Below are 8,067 nucleotides of genomic sequence, written 5' to 3' on the forward strand. Positions count from 1 at the left end.
GCAAAATAAGAAGTCAAGTACAAGCCGTTCATCAACACTTACGGCTCGTTTTAATGCAATTGACTAAATGCATTATATTGTTACGTTATATGCGCATATATTGCTTTCTTTAATGCTGATTTACGTTAATGCTTCTATGCATCAACAATGTTAATATACGTTTTATAAGCATTAAGATTGCTAATATACAAAAGTTTGGCACTTGGGATGCAGAATTATTTCCAATATACGGTTTTAGATTAATGCTTATGGTTACTTGGGGGCGGCCAGTTCATATACGAGTTTCAGCATACTTCTCGCGCAACATGTGTGTTGCCACTACAGCAGCTCATCTGGCAACCTTGATCAACGAATGCAACCCTTGATTATAGCGAGCCGAGGATAAGAGATAAACCGGCCGTTATCAATCGAACGGAAGTCTAATTCGATACGTGAAGTGCAAAGAGAAAAAAAATTCACTCCGTAAATAGCGCGAAATCCAAGTACAGAAATTATCGCGATTAATTTTCTTAAATAGTTGTTTTTTATAAATTTATATTATACTAAGTTCACAGTAATAGTAGATCGGTAAGAGTTACAAATAATATTCTCGAGGCAAATGACCGCATTTCTTTATATTAATAGCTATAAACCCGCGAGACCGCGTTGAACGCGGAATAAGCTACGATCACCAATTGCTAGTTAAACTAGTTTTCAACTAAGTAATTGTACTATATAGGAGGTTGTAGTCCAACATTACATTAAAAATTCCATAAAATTTACGCATATATTTTCAACTACAGAGTGATTTTCGTCTCCGCTTCACCCATTGTTTCGGGTAGCTAATTATAATCGCGCACAGAATTTGTGAGTAAAACTAATATATCACTACGAAATATTATATGATTATAATAAACCTTTCAGCTTAAAGCATTACGCTAACAGAATCTGGCGTTTTACTCTGCCTACCCGGAACAATGTGAAAAGGGCCTATGTGCAAATGAGGGATTCTCTTTGTGCGTCCCCTCTTGCGTTTACCACGGCGACAGGAATGCGTTCCTATTTGGTTCTAATGCAGTTTTTCGTTACCAATAACTAGCAAATAACGCCAGTAACCGTTTCATGCAGAATTAATCCTTCAAGTGCATTTGCATCGCCATAATAAGCGGAAGAGAGGAGACACGAAGAGAATCTGTCATGTGCATATAGGCCCTTTTCACATGTTGCTCTTGCTTTAGGGTGGCCAGTTATTCAAATTAAAACGTAGCCGCGTAGCGGGGGTCCACTGCATATCGATATAATCGGTTTAAAAGAAGAGGTAGGTGCGTTCTCTTCTTCAACGGTTTACTTTCGGAACATCAACTTTGTCTAGATTTTGTGTTCAAATGATAAGATCGAACGGATGGTAGGGATAATTGAAAGGATAGTTTCACACTTTTACGAATTGTTTACTTTCAGGACATCAAATTCGTCTAGGTTCAATGTTTAAATAATAACATCAATCAAATAGCGAGAATAGTTTCGAATTTTTACAAATTTGTTCAGGACTTCAATTTGGTCCAGGTTTACTGGTACCTTTATTTTGAATAATATCATGGATGATTGGATTTTGTTGGACAATGTTGCCAAGATTCTTCTAAATAGTTCTCTTTTGAAGTTTTTTCAACTATCAACAACTTTCAACTGTTTTTAGCGCTTTGATTTCTGACGATTGCTTTCGAATACGTCTGAGGCGTCGGGTGCTTGCTTGCTTCGCGACAAACTATCGTCGCTTTACTGTTTTCAGTTCTTTTTCTCGCAGTTTTGCATTCCGGTGTTCTAAACCAGCCATTTTAACAGTGGCGCTCGGGCACGTTTTTTGATCGTCCATCCAATTCTGATCCTGAAGAAAGTGGAATGCATGATCTGTGCTAAGCTGTAGATCTGTGGTTTCATAATCGATATCCCGTAATTTTCTTCGCTACAGTTAAAAATTACCGTCATTCTCGAAATACTCGATAGAAGATGCATTGAGCGAGGTGTTTTCAAATTCAGATTGGAAATCGCAGCCATTGGCATTGTTGGCCATGATATTTTCAAACGAAGTACCAATTTTGTTGAAAATCTTGGGGTTAGCTTGAATTCACATGCACGCTCGTTCAGTTTTACTCTAAATAGAGGAACTGTTACTCACTTTCGTATTTTTATCTAAAATGTCAAAAAATGAGTAACTTTTAATAGCAAAACTGAGTAACATGTACTCAGCTCTTTTAATTACTTCGTCTTGTGTTTTTTCTGTAGTCGTCCATGTTATTTGGTTCAAGCTAACACATTTTAAAACTTTTAAAGTGCAATTTGTGTCGTTTGTAGAAAAATAACCACGAAGTATAAGTATTTCAAGTGCAAACCGTGTTTTGTGTTGTAATAGCATAAATATATGGAAAAAGAACAAAATGGATAAGGCACAGATTAATAAACGTAACATTTCGAACAAATTTTCTAACAAAACATCGGTTCTATGACACCCACAAAACTTGGAAAAAACACTAGCATCTTCTGGTAAAGTCTTCGCGCTACGCAGAGCAACTCGCTATAAATTTAGTAATGCAATAAATTTACTTGTATATTATCTGATACCAGCGCTACCGCAGGCAAGTGGCATTCTCGCGCAGCGACTGTTGTTTGAGTCTTGGCTTAAGTGAAAATTTGAAAAGATCATTTTTATTGGCGATGGAACGAGGTTTCAGTGTTACGTCTGTTAGTCTGTGGATATGGTGTTGGAAAAAGCAGGAACGGAATCATACAACAAATTGAAATGTATGTACATTTTAAGCTTGAAATCGACATGTTCAACTATATTTATTTATAAAGGATTGCGGTGCCACATTGAACATTGTGAAATGTTAGTTCCGGGGCACGTGGAGCTAAAATCTCACTTCAAAGTGATTCATCATATTAACATCAGCAATAAGGCTGATTTGCCTTTCAGGTGTTCGGAATGTGGGTCACTCTACGACCGATTTGAAAATTTCAAGCGACACATGCACGCTGTTCATCCTCCGCTTGATGATGTGAGTGAAAACCCATCGGTCCTTTCGAACCCGGAGGAAACTGCCCTTAATTCAAATTGTGTTGAATCCGAGGCTGAATTCCTTTTTCCGCAACCAAACGACAACAATTTTGCTACTGTCGACACAATGGATTCTTTAATGAGAAAATATGAATCGTACTGTGCGGGCGTATTCAACGAGTTTTGACGTAGGACTACGTCTTTCAGGAAGGTAGCTGGTATAGGGGGTAATTCCAAAAAATCTCTCGAAAAGTGGTTAGGTTTCGAACGCTAATAGATTAGTGGTTTCCCGAACGATTTTCAATATTCTTACACCAATAGATTGGAAAATCTTCTAAGAATTGGCCCAAATGAAGAAAAGTATGGATTCTTGATGTTGAACTATTGAAACATTGACACTACAGAAGCTATGTTTTATCAGAATTCTCGCTTCGTGATTGGTTGGAAGATTCTTTACGATGATCTAAACCTATACCAATTTGATATCTGTGTTTGGGAAGTAAGCCAAAACAAGTGACAAAGTTTCCTCATTTCAACAAGATTTCTTAACACCGCGATCAAACCTAGACCATTTTGATGTCCTTGCTTGGGAAGTACGCCAGAAAGAGTGACAAAGCGCCCTCGTGCCAACAGATTTCTTACGAACGCGATTAAGCCTAGTCCAATTTGATGTCTGTGTTAGGGAAGTGTGCCAGAAAAAACGACACAAGTCCGTTGTCCCAACAGATCGCAAATTCTTTACTGTGAGACGATTAAACCTAGGCGAATTTGATATCTGTGTTGGAAGAATGTGCTACAGCTGTAGTGTTCGGTTATAATATGACTCTGTATGAATACGCATGCTTGCCGTTTCATTAGAAGAGTAGTGAAAAGATGTGTTGTTGAAAAATAGGATTGAATTGGTAAAATCCCTTCAACGTGGGGAACGTTTTGGAATGATTATAAAGAGTATAATACCGATATGATTATAACCATTTTCACAACTGTTTTCATATATGCGGGTTGCCAATCCCAAAAGAGGAGGTGCTGGGGGTCACCAAGGTCACAAACGTTATCCGAGATCCGTCGTTCAAATCTGGGCATTACTTTATCCGTATTATCCGGAAAAAGAAAATACAGAAGCCGGTAGCTCACTATACACTCATAACTCTCATAAATTATTTGTTGATATACTGTGAAAAGATTCATAACTTCAATCCTCGTCTTCATTTGCAACTTTTTATGTCGCTAAATGTGGTTAAATGGAATAAAACTATTTTTTACTCTAGATTCGACAATCGTTCTCTCAACTATTTCCTTTTGCGGACACAAACCCGGACTTCAAAGGTGTGTTATCCAAATGTTTGCTTTATTCATCACAAAAGTTCAGCCAAGTTGAAGATGGTAGGTTGTTTAAAACTTGTATTCAAATTTTATTTACACTAAATTAAATTAATTTACAGAGTACATAAGAGGATATCTGCGAATGCTATATAAAATGCCGGTACGTGGACTTCGACGCAAGGCGGACGGTATACCATCAGTTACAGATACACAGTTGGCATGGCCATTTATCCGTTGGATTGATGTAAGTGTACATGCTAAAATTTTGACCAAATTTTTAAATATGTACTTGTTTTGTAGCCCAATAACGGCAGTTTCCTTGAGGAATATTTAACGACTTCAGTATTGGAACAGCCACATATCGTATATGCCGCAAAACCTTTTGCAGCCGGCCAACTATTCTTCATTATAAACAGGACAATCCATATTGACATAAGAAATTCAATCTATGGGATCGATACGTTGTTTAAAACCTATAAGGTTTTCGGAATTAAAGTTCCAACAGAATTATGCATGATGCAAGATTTTCTAGAATGCGTATTATTCAAAACGCTCAACCGTAGTTCGCGAGCAACTGTAAATCGCATTGCAGTATCTTTCCGGGAGGCTACTGATGCAGAAGATGTAGAGATAAGCCAAATATGATATTATTTTTGATTATTTTTAACCTTATAAAAAATTTCCATACAGTGAAATAAATGTTAAAGTTGTCATTTTATTTCTAATGATTTTATTATAAAGTTTCCGAAATTTCGACCCTGTATTGAAAAATGTCAAAATAATGAGAATGCGTAAAAATTACTCAGTGTAATTCGTGCAGAATGAGAAGTGAGTAACAACTACTCAACTTTGACATGTAGCTACGCTACTCGTAAGTGAGTAACGCCTAACCACTCTATATTCAGAGTAGATCCGACTTTTAAGGAAACTGAGTACAATTTTACGCTATTTAGAGTTAAAATAAGTGAGCGTGTGAATGATATTATCACAAAAGACTGTTTATACAGAATACTTACTTACTGATGCTGCGAAACAGCAAATGGCTTAAATATACAAACGCAATATTTTTTTCTTTATGCTGGTGTAAAATTAAAGCAAATGCAAAGCAATCTCACCCTTTTTTGCTTGTTGTTCCAATCAATGAACGCTTCAGGAGTAAAATGATCGGAACATATAAGTTTGTGACAGAAAGCGGGTTCTCCAGACAAAAATGACTCCGATACTTCCTGGCACTGACAGACGGATACCCATAACTTACACCTATTCAAAAGTTCTGGTTCACCCAAAAAATTAATAGAAAAATTACTACTTACATTTCACAATCTTTGGGGAACCTGAAACACGATTTGTCGACATTCTGACCTTGTCTATGTTGACAAAAATAGCATTCACATGTGCGGCGCATTGTTGTTCACTTTTCTATACGCAATTATTTTTTCAAAACCGAGAATATAGCTTATCGAATCGATGTATATTCGCGGTTCGCTTGTGTTAAGTCGCGATGTTCGCGATGCCAGCGTTGCTAGTTGCTACTGTTCAGCACTAAAAATAATCTAATCTACAGACGGTTTATAAAGTACAGTACAGACGCGTAAAAATTGATTTTCAATATTTTTGCACCAATCGATCGAAAACGCATCCACACCAATAAAGAAACTTATTGATTTCAAAGTACACACTATTGAAAAATCCTTCGCCATCATGATAGCAAAAGATGCCATCATAGTTTTAACGAATTTTTAGAAAAAAAAAGTTACAAAATCTTCCCGTCCCATCCAACAGGTCGAAGTTTCTTTGCGACGATTGAACCTTGACCAGTTTGATATCTGTGCCAGTACACCGTGGAAGTACGCCAGAAAGAGTGACAAAGTCTCCCCGTCCCAAACAAATTCTTTACAAACGCGTTTAAACCCAGTCCAATTTGTCCAATTCCAATATCTGAGCTTGGGAAGTACGCCGGAGTGCAAAACCACTACTATTCTTCAACCAATGCTATCGTTTGAACATTGAACCTAGTCCAATTTGATGTCCTGAAAGTAAACAATTTTGTTAAAGTATAAAACCACCCCTTTTTTCAACCGTAAATTCTTTACGATGATCTAAACCTATATCAATTCGATATCTGTGTTTGCTGTTTAAGAAGTAAGCCAAATCAAATGACAAAGCTTCCTCGTCTTAAAAAGATTTCTTAACATCGCGATTAAACCTAGACCATTTTGATGTCCTTGCTTGGGAAGTACGCCAGAAAGAGTGATAAAGCCCCCGCGTGCCGACAAATTTCTTACAAACGCGATTAAAGCTAGTGCAATACGATGTCTGTTTTAGGGAAGTGTGCCAGAAAAAATTACTGAAGTCCATTGCCCCAACAGATTGCAAATTCTTTACGGTGAGATGATCAAGCCTAGGCGAATTTGATACCTGTGTTGGAAAAGAGCGGTACAGCTGTAATGTTCGGTTATAATATGATTCTGCATCGATACGCATGTTTGCCGCTGCATTGGAAGTGTAGTGCAAAGATGTGCTGTTGATAAAATAAGATTGAATTGGTAAAATCTCTTCAATCTCAGCACAATGAAAAGCTGATTATATGCTCTCTCTAAGCGAGCTTTATTGCCGTTACCGTCATCAAAAAAGATTTTGAACACTGCTCACACTTGCAGGAAATCTCCTTGCAAATGTACGTGTGATAAAAGAAAAAATGTTTCCCTCTCTTTTTATCTTGCGCAAAATCCTGCACCGCCGTTAGAATAAACATCAACACGAACCTATATGGCATATGCATACGGATAATATGCAAGAAATATTTCTATACATGTATGCCATCACATAAAAAGAAAATAAAGGGTTAACAATTTCAGGCTGATCAAACGCTTTTATAGCTGATTTTATTCAACCTGTGGCTGATCTATGGTTTACGTTTAGAAATGAAAACCTTTTTTCAGCTCTTAAACATCTAAATCTGGTGATTTTATCAAGCTTCAGGCTAATTAATAGCTGCTTTCGAAGCTGCGATGAAGCTTAATAGAAACTTTTTTGCACTTTTAAATAGCCAATTTGCGCAATGCTGTCAATTCTATTTTTAGAACGAGAAATAGTTTTGCAATCTACTTTTCCAGTCGCTTAATCAACGCTTCATCAACCTTTATGCAGCCAAAAAAATCTATTTTTAAATTTAAAAAAATGGAACGCGTAATTTTTATTTCTCCCGTCAACGCGATATTTTTAGTTTCGAATAACTTTAATTCGTATAAGTAAGCTAAATAATTAAAAATGCATGTCTTTTTCTCCGAGAATTGAACCCGCCATCTTTTGATCCATAAGCACTCACCATATGATCCGCCCCATTTGTATCTACAGAACAGACAGTGAGAATATCTTTACATCTGAAGCCTAGCCCGCCTAGCGCGCAGCAGTCGATAATGTCGATAACAGACAAACTTTTGCTGTCAGCCGAATTGCGAAATTCTATGATCTGACATTATGTGTGCTGTGACCCGAAAGAAAACTTGGTGGAAGTTTGTGTAGTAGATAAGCGAGGTATTAATAAAAGTTGGCATCCGCCGCAAAATATGTATGCCCGCTATATACTTCGAGTCACAGGTCTCAAGCGTACATACGCACACAGGCAGACGGCAGCCTTTCCAGATAGGAAAGAGTGGAAACCGATCAAATATGATATGCGAGAATAAATTGCGTGAGTCGTAGCTTTCGCGTTG

General features: G+C 37.2%; 1 long non-coding RNA gene across 1 annotated transcript; it reads left to right on the top strand.

The window, feature by feature from the left end:
* Nucleotides 1-4,298: 4,298 nt before the first annotated feature.
* LOC128732814 (uncharacterized) lies at nt 4,299-4,967 on the top strand. The gene is made up of 3 exons (XR_008411842.1): nt 4,299-4,411; nt 4,471-4,595; nt 4,652-4,967. It is a non-coding gene; the product is annotated as an uncharacterized LOC128732814 (long non-coding RNA).
* The last annotated feature ends 3,100 nt before the right edge of the window (nt 4,968-8,067 follow it).

This window comes from Sabethes cyaneus, chromosome 1, assembly GCF_943734655.1.
Source record: "Sabethes cyaneus chromosome 1, idSabCyanKW18_F2, whole genome shotgun sequence".
Taxonomy (NCBI): domain Eukaryota; kingdom Metazoa; phylum Arthropoda; class Insecta; order Diptera; family Culicidae; genus Sabethes; species Sabethes cyaneus.